Below are 20,085 nucleotides of genomic sequence, written 5' to 3'. Positions count from 1 at the left end.
AAAAGAAGGAGCACATGTACCCCAATGCTCATAGCAGCAATCTCCACCATAGCCAAACTGTGGAAGGAGCTGAGATGCTCTTCAACAGATGAATGGATAAAGAAGATGTGGTTCATATATACAATGGAATATTACTCAGCCATCAGAAAGGATGAATACCCATCATTTGCATCGACATAGATGGAACTGGAGGGGATTATGCTAAGTGAAATAAGTCAAGCAGAGAAAGAGAATTACCATATGGTTTCACTCGTATGTGGAACATAAGGAATAGCACAGAGGACCATAGGGGAAGGGAGGGAAAACTGAATGGAAGAAATCAGAGAAGGAGACAAATCATGAGAGACTCTGGACCCTGGGAAACAAACTGAGGGTTGCAGAAGGGAAGGGGTGGGGGATCGGGCAATTGGGTGATGGGTATCAAGGAGGGCATGTGTTGTGATGGGCACTGGGTGTTATATGCAACTAATGAATCCTTGAACACTACATCATATGGTGACTAACATAACAATAAAATAAAATAAAATTTAAAAAAAAACATTACATCAAAAACTAACGATGTACTATATGTTGCCTAACTGAACATAATAATAAAAAATACATAAAGAAGAAATAATGCCTATCCTTCTGAAGCTGTTTCAAAAAACAGAAATGGAAGGAAAACTTCCAAACTCTTTTTATGAGGCCAGGATTACCTTGATCCCAAAACCAGACAGAGATCCCATCAAAAAGGAGAATTACAGACCAATATCCCTGATGAACATGGATGCCGAAATTCTCATCATGATACTAGACAATAAGATCCAACAGTACATTAAAAGGATTATTCACCACAACAAAGTGGGATTATTCCTGGGCTGCAAGAGTGGTTCAACATCTGCAAATCAATCAACATGATACACCACATAAATAAAAGAAAGGACAAAACCATATGATTCTCTCAATAGATGCAGAAAAAGTATTTGACAAAGTACAGCATCCTTTCTTTATTAAAATTCTCCACAGTGTAGGGATAGAGTGAACATACCTCAATATCATAAAAGCCATCTATGAAAAGACCACAGCAAATATAATTCTCAATGGGGAAAAAATGAGAGCTTTTCCACCTTTTCTCTTAAGGTCAGGAACATGGCAGGGATGTCCACTATCATCACTGCTGTTCACCATAGTACTAGAAGTCCTAGCCTCAGCAATCAGACAACAAAAAGAAATAAAAGGCATCTGAATTGGCAAGGAAGAAGTCAAATGCTCACTCTTTGCAGATGAATGATACTTTATGTGGAAAACCCAAAAGACTCCCTCCACCCCAAAATTGCCAGAACTCATACAGCAATTCAGCAACATGACAGGATGCAAAATCAATGCACAGAAATCAGTTGCAGTTCTATACACTAACAATGAGACTGTAGAAAGAGAAATTAAGGAGTTGATCCCATTTACAATTACACCAAAACCCATAAAATACCTAGGAATAAGCCTAACCAAAGAGGCAAATGATCTGTACTCAGAAAACTATAGAACACTTATGAAAGAAATTGAGGCAGACTCAAAGAAATGGAAAGACGTTCCATGTTCATGGATTGGAAGAATAAACATTGTTAAAATGTCTATGCTACCCAGAGCAATCTACACATTCAATGTAATCCGTATCAAAATACCATCAACATTTTTCACAGAGCTGGAACAAATAATCCTAAAATTTGTATGGAATCAGAAAAGATCCCGAATAGCCAAAGGAATGTTGAAAAGAAAAGCAAAGCTGGTGGCATCACAATTCCAGACTTCAAGCCCAATTACAAAGCTGTAATCATCAAGACAGCATGGTACTGGCACAAAAACAGACACATAGACCAATGGAACAGAATAGAGAACCCAGAAATGGACCCTCAACTCTATCGTCAACTAATCTTCAACAAAGCAGTCAAGAATATCCAATGGAAAAAGGACAGTCTCTTCAATAAATGGTGCTGGGAATTTTGGACAGTTACATGCAGAAGAATGAAACTGGACCATTCTCTTACACTATACACAAAGATAAACTCAAAATGGATGAAAAACCTCAATGTGAATCCATCAAAATCCTAGAGGAGAACATAGGCAACAACATCTGTGATCTTGGCCACAGCAACTTCTTGCTAGAAACGTCTCCACAAGTAAGGAAAACAAAAGTATAAATGAACTACTGGGACTTCATCAAGATAAAAAGCTTTTGCACAGCAAAGGAAACAGTCAACAAAACTGAAAAGCAACCTATGGAATGGGAGAAGATATTTGCAAATGACATATCAGATAAAAGGCTAGTATCCAAGATCTATAAAGAACTTATCAAACTCAACACCCAAAAAATGAATAATCTAGTCAAGAAATGGGCAGAAGACATGAACAGACATTTCCCCAAAGAGAACATACAAATGGCCAATAGACACATGAAAAAAATGCTCCACATCCCTTGGCATCAGGGAAATACAAATCAAAACCTCAGTGAGATATTACCTCACACCAGTCAGAATGGCTAAACAAGACAGGAAACAACAAATGTTGCTGAGGATGTGGAGAAAGGGAGACCCTTTTACATTGTTGGTGGGAATGCAAGCTAGTGCAGCCACTCTGGAAAACAGTATGGAGGTTCCTCAAGAACTTAAAAATAAAGCTACCCTAGGACACAGCAATTGCACTATTTACCCCAAAGATATAAATGTAGAGATAGGAAGGGGCACCCACACCCCAATGTTCATAGCAGCAATGTCCACAATAGCCAAACTATGGAAAGAGCCCAGATGTCTATTGAGAGATGAATGGATAAATACAATGGAATATTACTCAGCCATCAGAAAGGATGAATACCTACCATTTACATCGATGTGGATGGAACTGGAGGGTATTATGCTGAGTGAAATACGTCAGTCAGAGAAAGACAATTATATGGTTTCACTCATATGTGGAATATTAAGGAACAGCCCAGAGGATCATAGGGGAAGGAAGGGAAAACTGAATGGGAAGTCATCAGGGAGAGAGAAAAACCATGAGAGACTCTTAACTCTAGGAAACAAACTGAGGGTTGCTGGAGGGATGGTGGGGGGGGGTTGGGGTAACTTGGTGATGAGCATTAAGTAGGGCGCATGTTGTGATGAGCATTGGGTGTTACACCCAACTGATAAATTATTGAACACTACATCTGAAACTAATGATGTACTATATGTTGGTTAATTGAATTTAAATTAAAAAATTAAATAAATAAAAGATAGGAAAAGATTATCCATACCCCAGAAACAACCACTACTGCAATATTGACTTATTTCCTTTCAGTCTTTTCTTGAATACATCTAAATAGTAATGTGTTTATAAATTTTATATTCTGGATTGCCTTTCACTCAATTTTATATTGTGAAAATTTGCCTTGGTTTTAAAATTGTACAAGAAATAATCATGAATGTATGATTGTTACAGCTGTGTCATCATTTTCCAAACATTTCTCTGTAGTTAGTCATTAAGGATATTTCCAATATTTTAAAGGTTTTGAGAGAGATTGTGGAAGGACCTGTTTTACTGCACTCTAACTAACATGTTTTTCCTTAAATCTTTGGCAGTCATTTGATCCCCCAATAAATCTCATATTTTTAATTTGAAGTTATGAGCCATAGAATTGATTCAGGTTTTTGATGCTTATTAGCTTTCACATTTGGGAAAACATTTCTTTGTCACTGAGCTGCATTGTCACAGATCATAGAAGTCTTCCAACAGAACTAGGAAATGACCATTTGCATATCAGGGAAAATAGGAGTAAAGGCTGATTTTCTTTTATTCATTGGAATTCAAGGCACAGCTTTTCCATTTGTGTTCAACAGCTGAATCTATAACAACAAATAACTTCTTTTGTAAATAATGAGATCCCTGTTTCTACTTTATCCTATGTTCTCGTTCTCCTCACCTACAAATATATTCACATATTTCATAAAATTTTGATGTTATGAAGGACACAATTATGTAAAGTTTTCAAGGAATATCATATTTTAACAATTTCTTCCTTTAATGAGCAATGTTCATAATTATACTTTTTAACTGGATATAACTGAGACAGACTTATAGTTATTAATCACATCAAATTCTAAAATGACATAAATTAGAAAATGTCTAAATATAATCATTATATAAATATAAAACTTACATTGATATAAAAATAAAATGATATGATAAAATTATAAGTGACATAAATATAAAATGATGTAATTCTATTTATATCATTTAGAGTATGTACTTATATATTTATAAAATATAAATTTATATATATACTTACTTATATGATTTAGAAATTTTAATACATTGACAGAGAATGCTATCATGTTGCTTTAAAAAATATATGCTTTTTTTTTATACCCAAGAAAGAACTAAATGCCAAATAAGATAGAATCTAGGTAAATAAATTTTTCACATTTCAAACTGATCAATTCAAAAGTCATAAATGTGTTCTTTATAAAAAACATTTTTATGCACAAGAAAAATCTCAAAATCCTTTTAATACTTCCTGGAACCAAAGATTCCCTTGATTGCATTATGTAGTTGAAGAAGTAAAAGTTTTAGTTTCATTTTAATGTGTCAAAGGCATTGCCAAAATCACATACTTTAAAACACTCAAAGATGATCTCATGACCTATCACGTAAAGGACATTTCTCAGCACCTCGAATGATTAATGATGTCTCCTGTGCTCTATCTACAGAATATGGTGGGGTGGATTTTTTGTTTTGATTTTTGTTTTTTTAAGTAGGCTCCACACCCAACACAGGGCTTGAACTTAAGACCCTGAGATCAAGACCTGAGCTGAGATTAAAAGTCATATGCTTAACCAACTGAGCCAACCAAGCACTCTACAGAATATGGTGTTTTGAGTCAGAAGACTTTGACTTGGTGCTATGTGGATCGTCCTGTGAGCCACCTCTTGCTCAGGTGCATAAAGAGCTTTGTGAATCTGCCAGTAACCACTTTAGTTAAGTAACTAGTTCCTACTATAGTTGGTGGACCAGAGAGATCCAGGAGAGACAGGAGAGAGTGAAGGAGCCACATCTCAATCTCCACCTCTGAACAAGTAGCTCATACATATTGATGTCTTACACACCATTACTTTTGTTTGTAAAGGACTTTGCACATAATAAACCGTGCTAGAGATATTAGTTATTACTATTATAAGCAGGAAAGACCAGGTCTGTATTATATATGACCAAGACAAGAACTTTTCCCATGCTATTTGGAATATGAATATTAACTGTGTTATCAGCAAAGACTAAACAATTTAAGCCAGTTTAAATTAATTATAACTGTATAGATGACTTGAGAAGCAAACTTTTGACTGGATGTTATACCCTAAGTGATCTGAAGAGAACCCTGATGATCTGTATGTCAATACAGCCTTAGGTCAGGAAAATTAAGATTATCATCTGTGAAATAAACATTACTAAAAACATTTATATTAATAAGTCATTCTGTATTCAATAAATATTTATAGAGCTCCTATTATATATCACTCACTGTGTTACATGCTAGAGATACACTACTTATAAAAAGATAGTAATTTACCTCATTGATTTATAGTCTAGTGGGAGAAACATTCATCAAAAACTCACACAAATCAATGTACAATAACTAACAATATTATTAAGCTCTGACTTACTGCCAAGCACTGTGCTAAGTATTTTCTTAGACTGTTTTATTTAATCCTCATACCTGAATTTGAAGGATATAGGTACTAAGTAACTTACCAAGGGTGCACAGTTAGGAAGTTGTAGATGTGGGATTCGGGTCCAAGCCTGTTTGACTATCAAGCCAAGTTTCTACACACCGTGAGACTGAAATAGAAAGATAATTCATTAACCCATGACCTCAGTAATCTTCCATTTGATACAATTCAGGTGAATCCAATGATTTGCGTCCTTTAATCACTGGTTTGGTCTCAAGTGAAGAAGAATGTCAAAGAAGTCAATGTAAGACAAATAAGCTAAGGAAATATTACCAAAACTCAGTTTTCTTAAACAAATAAGAAATACATAATTATTAATTAGTTCACAAATTGCTGGATTTTAAATTAAAAAATAAGTGATAAATTCATACGTAACTATATATTGACCAACATAAATTGCTAAAAATAACCTTTTTTGGAAAACTGGATATTGCAAAGATAACCTAAAACAATTATTGAAAAGGATTATGATTGAAATTATTAGAAGACCAACATGAAAATTACATGATCACAGAGCACAATAGTTAAACATGCATTTTGCAAATATTTTAAATCAATAATTACAGCCAGAATATATATTATTTTATCTATCAATCGATCTATATTGGCAGATAGTATTGGTTGCTCTTATTTTTAATGATCTAAATCAATAATTATGACCAGAATATATATTATATTTTATGTGTACTTTATATATTTTTTCTACCTATATTGGCAGATACTATTATTTTTTAATTATTTTATGTCATAAAATATGTTATTTTATATGGGTTTTTTTTTCTTACTTATTGAACATTGATTTTCCATAGTGTCAGATGGTAGAAATGTGTGTGGACACATGGAAAGAACTATGATTTTCTGTCTTATCTCTGTGATAAGTTAATTTTGCTAATCTGATTCTCCTTCACCTGTTAGGGACGTAGAGGTGTTAGAAAACTTAAGTCAAATTTGACAAACAAGAGTTAGCTGCTGGAAAGAGCTGGGAGCTGTCCCATAGAGGAGAGGTGGAAGGAAGGCAAGAGAGACAAGAAATTTGTAAATGTAGTGAAAAAGATAGTTGAGAGTCAACATAGTGGTAAAGAGCCCAGACTTGAGCATGGTTTCATATCCTAGTAATGCCATTGAGTATAAGAGACCTCGGGCAAGTTATTTAAAACACTCTGTGCCTCAACTTTATCATCTGTAAAATGGCCATAATAATAGTTCTTACCTCGGAGAGTTGTTTGGAAGATAAAACGAGTTAATGTGTTTATATTGGGTTAAGAATACAGACACCAAACAAATAAATGTATACTTTTAATTTGTTGAATTATTTACCAGGACTTTTTTAGTCTATCAGGCACACTGACTCTAATACATGTGCAGATATATCCCAATTACAGGTCCAATAAAGCTTCAGTTCTCACGCAGATTGATAAGGCTATGGGAAATTGTCAGGCTCAAAACACGTGACAAATTTCAAAGAATTACTATGAAAATTTGGAGATGAAATTTGTTCTGAAATTTGGGAGTGTAGGATGGATGAGGTTGTCTTGATGATGCTCTCCTACCATTAATGTGTCTCCATGTTCTCAGTTTTGGGAAGGCAGCAAAGTTAGGGTGAATCTACTTCAGTCAGAGCAATGCTAGTTTGAAGGCTCAGCTTGGTGTGTAGCTATGTGGCCTCAAGGCAAGTTACATTCACATGAGTGAGTATCCTTATTTGTCTAGCAGGATGACAACAATAGCAACAACATCCCTTATCCTGGTGTAAAGATAAAGACGTTAATTTATGAAATGTTTATAATTCTGCCTAATAACATCATTCACTCAAAGGCCTATTATTATCACAACAGTTCTATTCCTTGTAAGTGCTTCTGGCCATATGTGGTTCAGGAACTGCTTGGCTTTAAAGGAGGGTTGCTTTGTTGTGTTTACATACGGTATTTATGGGTTTTATTTCTTTCCTCAAGGCAGCATTCTGGGAGGAAAGAGAGCTATGGAGTCCACAGTGTCCTGTACATGGAGGGGATGAGTTTTGGCCTATAATTTTTGGGAGTTGAGACATAAAGAATATTTCAAACTCCTTTCCCTATTATTGTCTGTCCCGCAACAAATAATACTGCTTGTCTTTTTAAAAGAAATTTAAAATTTTATTTCTCATCAATAACTTTGCCTCTGTTTACAATTCATTCACTTTTCCAGTCTAGTCTTTATTCAGAAGCTTCTAGTAGGTTAGCCAACTGCTGGTGTCGTACTTGCACAGAATGAAACTATGGAGAATATTTGGGAAAAAACAAAACATGAGTGTTTATCATAAAATTGATGCTGTGGTAAATTCTGGGGGTAAGATGACAGATAATGTATAGATGATCCATGCCCTCACACAGATTATAGTCCAGTGTGGGATTTGGAGAAAAATAAGGCAACTATACTGGAGGGTGATATATCACGTGATTGGAGGGCGTGTAGACCCAGACGGGATGCTTTCCTGAAACCCAGGGGATGAGGGATGTGTTCTCAGGGGAAGTGGTACCTCAGATAAGAGCTTAATCAGGAAAGAACTAGAGGCAGGAGAAAAAGTGGATATGGGGGAAGTTGAAAAACCTCCGTATTGTGAAATGTGATTGGGCAGCAGCGTTCAGTCGGACGCGAGAGGCAATACCGGCTAGTATATGCGTGGTCTTGTAGCTCCTGCTCAGGAGTTGGTCTTTACGTAAAAAACAAACAAACCCAAACAAAACAAAACCCCGAAGAAACAAAAAACAAACATAAAAAATCGAGAAGCACTGAGTGATTGAAAGTAGGTATGTTACTGCATTGGGAATTTGGGCCCTACTCCGGCTGCAGCGGATTGGAAGAGAGGGATTCTGTCAAAGGTGCTGCAGCTGACCTGCTCTGGGCTGAGAACTGGCGTACAGCCGCCGAGCCTCGGAGAGATCAGCTGCAGCCCTGGGAGATCTATCAGATGAGAGATGGGAGGGTGAAGCAGCTCTTCAAGTTTGCGTCTCCCTATTTGCACAGACGCCTCATGAAATGGGAAGTTAGGGAGGGAAGCGCTTCTGTGTTGGCGGAGAGTCAATTTAATTTGGGAACCAAGTGAGAAGTTTCTACAAGACCTCATAGTGAACAGGTCTGTTAGGCAGATGGACATCTAGCAGCAACCTTCCCACCTTATCAAATCACTCAGAGTCAATTGATAAATGTATGCAATTTTGTTTATCTGGAAAACGAAAAGAACTTTTAGGAAATTTTCAGTTTTTAAAAAAATTAAAGTGACAAATCCATCTAGGCACATATTAAGGCAATATGATACATAGCATGTTGTAAAGATTTGGGAAACAATTCATTTTGTTAATTTACTTTGTTTGCATTAGTTCATCTATAATTAGAGTCACTGATCACATGAGGTACATAAATTAATTTAAGAAGTTGAAGATAGCTAGTTCTCAAAACTCACTGGTATGAAGAAATTTATACAGTCCATGTCTTGAGGTAAAAAATAATGACATCCAATAAAATCAATAGAATTTCCCAATAGCAAAAGAAGAAATTGATTCCACTTTGGCTTGAATTAGTGAAATCTTAGGCTGAGGGAAATTTAATCCAATGTGAAGAGTCAGTTATTATGGATGGATTTTTCAAATGTCTGAAAGATTTTATCTTTTTATAAGAAGTTTTCTTATAGTATTCCAAGATAAAGGAAACATTTTGAAACATATTTTATCCATACAAGTTATATAAAAATGGTACAACTTTACAAATTATTAGCAATAGCTAAACATGGCCAAAAAGTGAACTTAGGAGACCTATCTCTGACATCATAATGAACACCTGATGAATATGTAGATTTTTGAAGTTTGGCTAGACTGTTCTGTGTCAGAATCCAGGAATCTGAACTCTGTCTGGAACTTTATAAGCATGAATTTTTAGTACATCATCTGTCTACATGAATTCTACTTCTACAATTATCTGTCTTCTTGCCATTACCAACTTTATTAAAAGTCATGTTTCAGTCCAGCATTTCCTTCCTTGTGTAATATCCCTACGGTCCTCTTTTTTCCTAGATTTGTCAAAGGAAAATACAACCATTAATAATATCATTAAGTGTGACCGCCAATCCTATTTTTATGGTTAACACGAAAGTGGATCAAGGTAAGAAAAATTAATTTACTGTTAGAAAATAAATAAATTAAATAAATAAATTACCTGCCTTCTTTTAAAGTATCCATGAAGAAATATTGTCAGGATTTACTTCTGTTCTCATTCTTGTTTTCTTATTCTTTTCTCTTCTCTGAAAATTAACTTTAGTTCTAGGAAGTTGGTTAGTGGCCTCTGTTCTTGAAGATATCTGCCCTCTTGTGACTTTACCTTGTAACTTGCTTCTGAGCTTGAGAATAAATTCTACGAGGACATCAGTGTGAGAGAGCAACTGCTCACCAGATGAGCGTACAAGTCACAACCACAACTGTGACCTCAGTTACTTTGACCCTCAGCTGGTGTTGAGCTGAAACACAGTACCATTTGTGAAGCCGTATTGAGGCTTCAGCACATCCCACACCAGGAGTCTGAGATCAGATCTTCAGACTCCTAAAGGACTATTCTGAGGTAATAAAGACCATTTATACTTTAAATTCTTACTAAATGTCTCAGATTGGAGAACTAAAGATGTTTTCCTCTCTTCACTAAAGCCTTTGGGAACGTATGTTCCATTGAAGCAATTAGACAAGTTTGCTTTGACCAGAAAGGAAGACCAGTGGGACGCATATAAGAAAACTCAGATCTGTGCTTCTGTCAGAGTTTGAACATGGGGGCCCTCGTGTTCACTTTGAATAAGATCCCTATTTCCTTTAGCTCACCTCTGAGGCCGAGGAGACTTAGCCAAGCCTGAGACTATCCCAAAGGATTTAGTGTTCTTTTAAGTGCCAGAAGTTTGTTTTTAGTTTTGTCATGATTTCAAACTTACAGAAGAATTGTAAGATTGGTACAAATCCTGCATTATTTCCTACATTATTTGAGAACAGTTTGCTCCATCATACCCAAGTACCTTAGTGTACTTCCTATAAACAAGGTCATTCTCTTATATAACCATAATACAACCATTAAAATTATGAAGCTTACATTTACACATTATGACCTAATTCACACTCTCCATTCAAGTTTTAACTGTTGTCCCATTAATATTGCATATAGCAAAAGGATCCAATTCAGGATCATGTATTGCATTGATTTCCCATATCTCTTTAGTCTCCCCAATCCAGAAAAGTCCCTCAGTCTTTCCTTGACTTCTATGACTTTGATACCTTTGAGGAGTACAGAATAGTAATTATAAAATAAGCCCAATTCCTCAACATGGTCTTATCTGATATTTCCTTATGATTAGATAGTTTACACATCTTTGGCAGAAATATCATAGAGACCAGGGGTGCCTGGGTGGCTCAGTTGGTTAAGCCTCCCACCCTTGGTATCAGCTCAGGTTATGATCTTGCAGTCATGGGATCAAGCCCTGCGTCAGGCTCTGCACTCAGCACGGAGTTTGCTTCAGGTGGTCTCTCCTTCTCCCTCCCACTCACTCTCTCTGTCTTTCAAAAAAATAGATAAATAAAATCTTGAAAAAAGAAAGAAATATCATAGAGATGATGCTGTGTCCTCACTGCATCTTATCAGGAAGGCACAAGAGGTCAGTTTGGCTCATTACAGGTGATATGAACTTTCATCACTTGATTAAGGTAGCATGTTCTGGGTTTCTCCACTTAAAGTTCCTCTTCTTTCTTATTGTAATTAAGAAGTATTTTATGGGGCAGTAATGTAAATATCCCGTTCCTCATTACTTTCTCTATTTACTTTAGTACTTATTAATGTTTCTTGGCTGAATTAATTATAACTATGATTTTCTAATTCCACTGTTCTTTCTACAGTTATTAGTTGGTATTTTACTTAAGGAAAAAAAAATCACTCTTCTTCCTTCCTCTTTTTCTCTCTTTCTTCTGTCTTTCCTTCCCTCCCCACTCCCTCTTTCTTCCATTCAATATGGATTCCTATTTATTCAGTTGGTTACAACATATTAATATCATTATTTATTTATATGCTGAAATTATTCCAGATTTGTACTGCAGGAACTCCTCCAGCCTGGCTTCTACGTCCATTTTAAAGAAACGTTTATGGGGCACCTGAGTGGATTGGTCAGTTAAGTGCCTCCCTTTGGCTCAGGTCATGATCCCAGGGTCCTGGGATCAAGTCCCTTGTCAGGCTTCCTGCTGGAGCCTGCCTCTCCCTCTGCCCTTTACACCCCCTTCATGCTCTCTCTCAAATAAATAAATAAAAATCTTTAAAATGAAAAAAAAAAAGAAACATTTACTTTGAAATAATTTTAGATTTACAGAAGGGATGCAGCATAGTACAGAGTTCATGTGCTCTTCACCTGTCTTCTACTACTGTTAAAATTTTATGTAACCATGATTTTGTGTCCTTTGACCTGTCCCTATCATTGTTTGAACACTTCCTTGCTTTTTAACACAAGATATTCCAGATTCATCTTATCCTTCTCTTGTCCCAACTCTAGACTCAGCCATTTCTGCAAGGGGTCCTAACCCACAAGGATTTGTGGCAATTTGCCTCCACTTTGTGAAATCAGTCTTTTGCCAGTTTCCAGATATGAGCTAGCACACAGAATGAGAGATCATGGAACTAGAACGAGATCGGTTCCCACTGAGGAAGGACATGCACTGCCACAGTGTTTATAAACTCTGGCTGGGCTTCAGCAGCAATCTCCCCAGTTCCTCCTTGAATGGTACTGTGGTAACTTACCAGATTGACCGCATATCGGAAAAAGGAAATTCTCAGAGTTTTCAAGGATTTTTGGCTATGGGGGCTGAGATAACATTGATACCAGGAGACACAAATGCCATCGTGGACCCTCTGTTAGAGTGGAGACACATGTTGGCCAATTGATGAATGGAGTCCTGGCCCAAGTACATCTCAAAATGGGTCTGTATTAGTCTTATATTGTGGCTTTTACAAATCATCACAAATTTGGTGGCTGGAAACACCACAAGTTGATTAACTGAGAGCTCTGTAGTCAGAAGTCCAACATGGGAGTCACTGGGCTAAAATCAAGGTGTCCATAGAGCTGAATTCCTTTCTGGAGGCTCCAGGAGGGAACTTGTGTCCCTGCTGTTTCTAGCCTCTAGAGGCTGCCTGTACTATCTGGCTTGTGGCCCCTTGCTCTATCTTCAAAGCCACCATTTGACTGAGTCTCATGTTGTTTTTCTGAGTTGTCTGTCATTGCACTCTCTCTGATCACAGCTGGGTAAAATCCTCTGCTTTTAAGAACTCATGTGATTAGATTGGGCCCAGTCTAGATAATTCAGGATAATCTCCCCATCCCAAACTCCATATCCCTAATCATGTCTGCAAAATCCCTTTTGTCATAAGGTAGCATTCACAGATTCTAGTGACATCTTTGGGAAGCTATTAGTATGCCTGTCAGAGTTCAGTGGATCCATGGATCTTATGGTGGTCATTTCCTATGCTCCAGAGCATAACTGGGATGAACTGGTTCACATTGGTTCTTTTTTTTTTTTTTTTCTTACTATATTGCTGGCTGATTATAAAAGGATATAACTCAGAATGGCCAGATGGAAGAGATGCATAGGGTAGGGTATGGGAAAAGGGTGTGAAGCTTCCACACCCTCTCCAAGGGCACCACTGTCCCCAAATCTTCACATATTCATTAACCCAGAAACTCTCCCGCATTGGTTCTTGACTTGTTGACTGGGGTCCATTGTGGTATAAAAGGCTAAAAGGAGGCCCATTAAACTTCCCCCAACTCCCAGCCACAATAGTATATCAGAATCAATATCACATTATGGTTGAAGCAGCAGATTAATGCCACCCTCAAAGACTTAAAGGTATAGGGATAGTAGTTTCCATCATATCCCCATTCCATTCACCAGTCTGGCTCCTACAAACATCAGATGGATTGTCATGGGTGACAGTGGTTTATTGCAAGTTCACCAAATGGCAGCACCATTGCAGCTGTGGTGTTGGATAAGGTATCGTTAATAAAACAGGTCCACATACATGCTGGTCATTATTACACACTCATTGACCCAACAGTACGGACAAGTAGAGCCAGTTTGGATTCACTTGGTGTGGACAACAGTATACATTTACAATATATTTCAGAGATACATTAATTTTTTGTCTTCATTGATAGTAGAGCCTGAAAGGACCTTGATTATCTGGACATTCTGAAGAGCGTCATACTCCTCACCATATTGATGACATTATGTTAACTGGCCAGGTCATCAGAAAAGTGGCAACTACTCTAGATGCTTTTTAGGATACATTTACCGCACAGAGTGGGAAATAAACTCTACAAGATTTAGAGTTCTATCACATCAATAACATTTTAAAGTGGTTAGGGGAAAATAGGTAGTCCAGATCCCTATGTCATTTACTTTAGTTTTACCAATGCCTCTCTCTCAACTTACACCAATACAGTAGTGGGGGTTCACTAGGACCACCTGAAACAGGAAGGAAAACACAGACCTGGTTAACAGATGAATCAGCTTGGTATGTTGGTGAGAGCCAAAAATAGAGTGCTGCTGATTTATAACCCCGCCGCCCACTCCAGGATGTCTCGGAAGGACGCTGGTGAGAAGAAATCCTCCCAGTGGGCAGAGCTTCAGGCCAACCACCTAGTCATCCACTTCATATTGAGAAAACATAGGTCTGAGGTAAGGATCTACTATATTCCTAGGCAAAGGTGAGTGGGTTTGCTGGTCTATCAGGGACCTGGAAGGAACAAGATGGGAAATTTGAGGACAAGAGGGTCTGAGGAGTAACTAAATATGTGAGTGGATCTGTAAGAGTAGCCACACCAAGTATGCGTCTCTGTATCACATTTGATGACCACCCGAGAAATTAACTACAGAGGAGGCAATAAATAGCACCACACATGGGCCCAATAGGGGCTCCCTCTCACCAGCATTGAGCTGGTTATTGCTGCTGTGAACCTATGTACCTAAGAGAACTGGAAGCAGGGCACCTGGGTGGCTCAGTTGGTTAAGCGACTGCCTTTGGCTCAGGTCATGATCCTGGAGTCCCAGGATCGAGTCCCTGCATCAGGCTTCCTCCTTAGCAGGGAGTCTGCTTCTTCCTCTGACCGTCCCCCTTCTCATGCTCTTTCTCTCAAATAAATAAATAAAATCTTAAAAAAAAAAGAATTGGAAGCACACTTTTGGATAAATGTTGCTTGAAAATGAAAATTGAAGTTGCAGTCTATTTAAAACTGAAAGACAAAAAAGTCATTATATATGAACACCTGTAGTGTAGGGCCAAAGGAAAGAGGAAAGATTTATAGCATTAAGTCCTGTTGACAGAAACCAAACAAAATGGGAAAAATGAATTAAAGTTTCAATTCAAAATGGTAGGAAAATAACAGAAAAATGGATGAAAGAAGAAAGACTAGAACAAAGAAGACTAAAGGAGAAATTGATGAAATAAGGTCAAAATGAAAAATAGTTAATCCATATAACTAATATTTTCTGTTCAAAAGATGCATGAAATAGGTAATTGGTTAGTATGATCTTGAAAAAAGAATGAACAAAGTAGCATGAAGGAGAATTAGAAGAATGAAAAAGATACAAGAAGATTTTAAAACAAGTATTAGAGAATGTTTTTCAACTCCATCGCAATCTGTGATGTACTAGACAATATGAGCAATATTCCATGAAATATACGTACCAAAATTGGCTCCCAATATGAAAACGTTAATATTCAATACATAATTCCATAGAAGTAATTGGAAATGTAATAAATATCTATTTCTCTAAGACACACAGATGGTTTTATGAATGATTTTATCAAACTTTCAAAGAACACATAATTCCCACAATCATTTCAAATCATTGGAAACTATGAAAAGCTACTCAAGTCATTTTACAAGGCTGGAATCATCCTGATATTATTGTCAGACCAAGATAGTAAAAGAGAAAAAAGTTAGGCTCAGCTGTGAGCATAGAAAGAAATATTCCAAATAAAATTTTAGTAAACAGAATCAGTATAAAGAAAAATAATTATAATATGAACAAATGGAGATTATTCCAACAAAGCAAAGAAGGCTTAATATTATGAAAAACATAATTTACCACATCTACAGGTAAAAGTGAAAAAAAAAAATCATGGGACAGATATTTCCCACCAATAGGATGCTTTCCACATAAATATGAAAAGATTTACCTTCTCTCTCTCCCCTCCTCTCTCTCTATAAGTATATTTATACTTGGTATATAACTCAAGAGGATTAAAAGGATATAAAGTAAGCATGTTGATACCAAAAAATATTCTGTTAAATTTAGTATTCATTAATGATCGGTACCTTGAGTATATGGTCCATGAGTTGGGAACACAGTGATAGGCAAGCTACCAGAAAACCCAAGTAGAGTGACTTAAACAATTAGATGTTTATTTATCTTATGAACAAAAATACAGTTCAGGTTTGGTGAAGGAGCCAACAGTGTTATCACAGAATCCAAACTTTGTCTACATTTCTGTTCCATTATCTGTTAGGTAGCACATTCATGCCCTGGCAAGTCCCCTACAGTTTCACTAAGACACCAGCCACTCCTAGCCTTATGTGTGCTTTGCAGGTAGGAAACTAGGTAAGAGAAGAATAAAACAATGAAAATACTTGAGATGATAAAGATGTTGATTGTTTAGTGTTATGATGATATCCCTGAAGCCCTAAGAAATTTGGCACTCAAACTATCAGAACTGATGAGCGTTTGGAAGGAAATTGAGCCATATGCAAAATCAGTGACAAAACTTTTTTGCTGTTGCAAACCAGAAATAACCATTGGACACTAAATAAGAAAATGCTATTAAGAAGAGTGAAAATAATGAAGAAAAATATCAACTTTAGCAAAGTCTTGAGTAACTACAGAAATATGCCATATTTTTGGAAGAGAAGCCTTAGTAGTTTACAGTTAATTTCGCTTAAATGAATTTATAAATTTATTTCCATCCCAATAAAATATCATCATAAGATTTTAAAATAATCTCAAAAAACTAATCTTAGACTATAAAGGGAATTTTCAATGAAAAATCATTATAGGATATTTTAATATATGGGAAAACCTAACTTTTTAATAAATATTTTATTTTAGAATTGTTTTAAACTTACAGAAAAATTATAAAGATAGTACAGAGAGTTTCCATATAGCCCACATCAAGTTTCATCTATTATTTTTTTAAGATTTTATTTATTTATTTATTTATTTATTTATTTATTTATTTATTTTAAGGCAAGAGAGTGCACGCATGAGCAGAGTGAGGGGCAGAACGGGAGGGAGAGGGACAAGCAGACTCTGCTCTGAGCACTGAGCCCACAGACCCTGAAATCAATGACCTGAGCACCTAAGCGGAAACCAAGAGGTGTTTAACTGACTGAGACACCAGGCACCCCTCTTCTATTATTAATACCTTACAATAATATGGAATATTCATCATAATTAACAAATGAATACATTTACATTATTATTAACTGAAGTCCATACTTTATTCACATTTCCTACATTTCTACTTAGTGTACTTTTTTCCATTTCAAAATCCTTAACAAACTAAATTTAAACTGTATTAAAAAAGTAATTATGTAGGAGGGATCAATCACACTTGAAGAGAAGAACAAAAAAAGGGACTTGGCCCACAATTCATTTGTAATATTTAAATTGTGATATTAGCATAAAAACAGGCAAGCAGATCAATAGAAGAGAATCAAGTATCCACACGGACAAGTGCTGTGTTGATTTTAGTACACAATAAAGAAGGGGTTATTCAATAATTAGCATTTGCAGAAATGGGCTATTTTGGAAAATAAAGGAAATTTAGAAATGTGTCTTTCAATACTCAGAAAATTTCAGATGGTTTAATAATTCAGTTTTTAACCTATAAAACTTTAGAGGAATATATATCAGAATATCTCCATGATTTTAGAGGAAAGAAAGCTTTATTAAACAAAATGCAAAAAACAAAAGTCACAAAGAAATGGATCAATTGAGAAGGAAAAGCCCTCTACATCAACTAAAGGAAAACTTTTCCCTACTCATTCCACTCACAGAACCCTTCTGTGACCAGATGTGTGGTTTTTTTCTCTACACTGACCAATTCTCTAACACCAGCTGGGTGTCCTACAATTCATCTCAGATCTGACACTGTCTACTTGGAGTTAGGGTCTGATTCCACAAGTTAAAGGCTCAGTCCCACTGGACTACCCTACTTCAGACACAAATTGCAAGTCCCAAGCTATCACCTGTGCTTTTGACCAGGACAAAGATAAAAAATATATATATTTCTTACTATATTATAGTATCACATTAATAAATATCATTACATTGCTTTATAAACTCAGTACAAAAAATACTTTGTTAATAAAACCTTTAAAAAGAACGACAATAGGAGAAAATACTTAACAGTAAAATAAACTTGGGTGCCTGGGTGGCTCAGTCAGTTGGGCGTCCAACTCTTGGTTTTGGCTCAGGTCATGATCTCATGGGTCATGAGATTGAGTCCCGAGTTGGGCTCAGCACTCAGTGGGGAGTCTGCTTGAGATTCTCTCTTTCCCTCTCCGTCTGCCCCTCCTGCCACTAGTACATGTGGGTGCACATGCACTCTCTCTAAATAAATAAATAAATCTTTTTTAAAAATTAAAAAAATAAACTGTATGGGGTTTAGAATCCTGAGTAGGTAAAGTAACCATTCGATTCAGTAGGAAAAATACAAATATCAATGGAAATGGAAAAATATATTAATTGTGATTCACAAATGAGAAAATTCTGTTAGCCAATAAAATATATGAAGATTTTCAAATTCAATGGTAATCAATATGATGCAAATTCAAACAATAATTTACCATAGTTCACCTATAAAAATGAATTGTAGTGGCACTGTGGGGTGCATGCTAGAAGGGATTATATGTTAATACCATGTAGGAGGCAAAGTTCAGTCTTCCTGTTAACATAGGGTATGAAGTAATTAATAGAATGGGAATAAAAGAAAAGAAACAGTTTAAAAGAAATTTCAACAATGTAATTGAAAATCTTTGGTGTATGTTGGTAATAGAGAAGACAGAATAGTTAATTGTTATATAATAAAAGAAATGCTGTTCTCCAACATCTAATTTAGTTATTCGATGGTTAACTTGCAGTAATATAGAAACAAAATGTATTCTTCCAAAACAGAAGTAAACTGTCTCATCATATGCTACAGAGAGATATTATAAATATACTCTAGAGAATATACTTTAGAGAAGTATAGGAAGTATAGGAAAGATTTATTTATTTGAAACTGAAAAAAAAAGTACACACACTAAAAAAAAAGCCCAGAAAAATATAAAATGAGAGATGAAAAAAACAAAAAAGCAAATTAAAAAATAAAAAAGCAGAATAATCCTAGAAATTAGGTATAAAATACAATCTTACTATCTTCTTCCTTAACTATGTGAGGCTATGAATTTCATTTAAGCACTGACTTCGAAAAATTCCAGAAAATAATATTTAGCATTTTGTCAGTATTTTCTAAATGTTTTATAATCGGTAGCCTTTGTAGAAAATTCTAGGTATGGATTATGTCTGTTTGCTTTCAAGATTTGATGTTAGGTTTTACTTCTTACTGTGATCAGGAAATTATGTCTCTAATATTCCTGTTTTTTAGAATTAATTAAAATGTTCTTTATAGTCTAAGACATGGGTACTTCTGGCAAATGCTCCATAGATATTTAAGACAAATGTGTATTCTGTTTTAACTTGTAAATTTTAAAATAAATTTTCATTTAGAACAGTTTTAGATTTACAGAAATATTGTAAAGATAGTACAGAAAGTTTCCAAATAGCTAATATCCATTCCCCTATTACAAGCATATTAGCATAATACATTTGTCACAATTAAGAAGCCAATATTGATAATTGGTATTAACTAAAGTCCATGTTTTCCTTACTTTTATCTAATGTTCTTTTTTTTGAGATAAAACTAAAATGAGATTTATTTCAATAAAATACAACTGATAGTTGAAAAAACATCAAGATGTGGATACCCTTTTCTAATTTTTCTAGTATTTTAGTTGACTGACAAATGCACAAAAGTATTCCAAATAATGGGGGGTGGAGGGATGGGTTAAATGGGTGATGAGTATTGAGGACATCTGCAATTAGCACTGGGGTGTCATATGTAAGTGATGAGTCACTAAATTCTACTCCTGAAACTAATATTACACTGTATGTTAACTAACTGGAATTTAAATAAAAACTTGAAACGAAAGAAAGGAAAGAAAGAGAAAGAAAGAAAGAAAGAAAGAAAGAAAGAAAGAAAGAAAGAAAGA

General features: G+C 35.6%; 1 protein-coding gene across 1 annotated transcript in view; it reads right to left on the bottom strand.

Moving 5' to 3' along the window:
* The window catches only part of LOC110586869 (olfactory receptor 2W3-like), a 47,545-nt gene that overhangs the window by 10,586 nt on the left and 16,874 nt on the right, over window positions 1–20,085 (bottom strand). The gene's annotated exons all lie outside the window — the stretch shown is intronic.

The sequence above is a fragment of the Neomonachus schauinslandi genome, chromosome 8, assembly GCF_002201575.2.
Source record: "Neomonachus schauinslandi chromosome 8, ASM220157v2, whole genome shotgun sequence".
Taxonomy (NCBI): Eukaryota; Metazoa; Chordata; class Mammalia; order Carnivora; family Phocidae; genus Neomonachus; species Neomonachus schauinslandi.
This window is presented reverse-complemented; position numbering and strand designations above follow the sequence as displayed.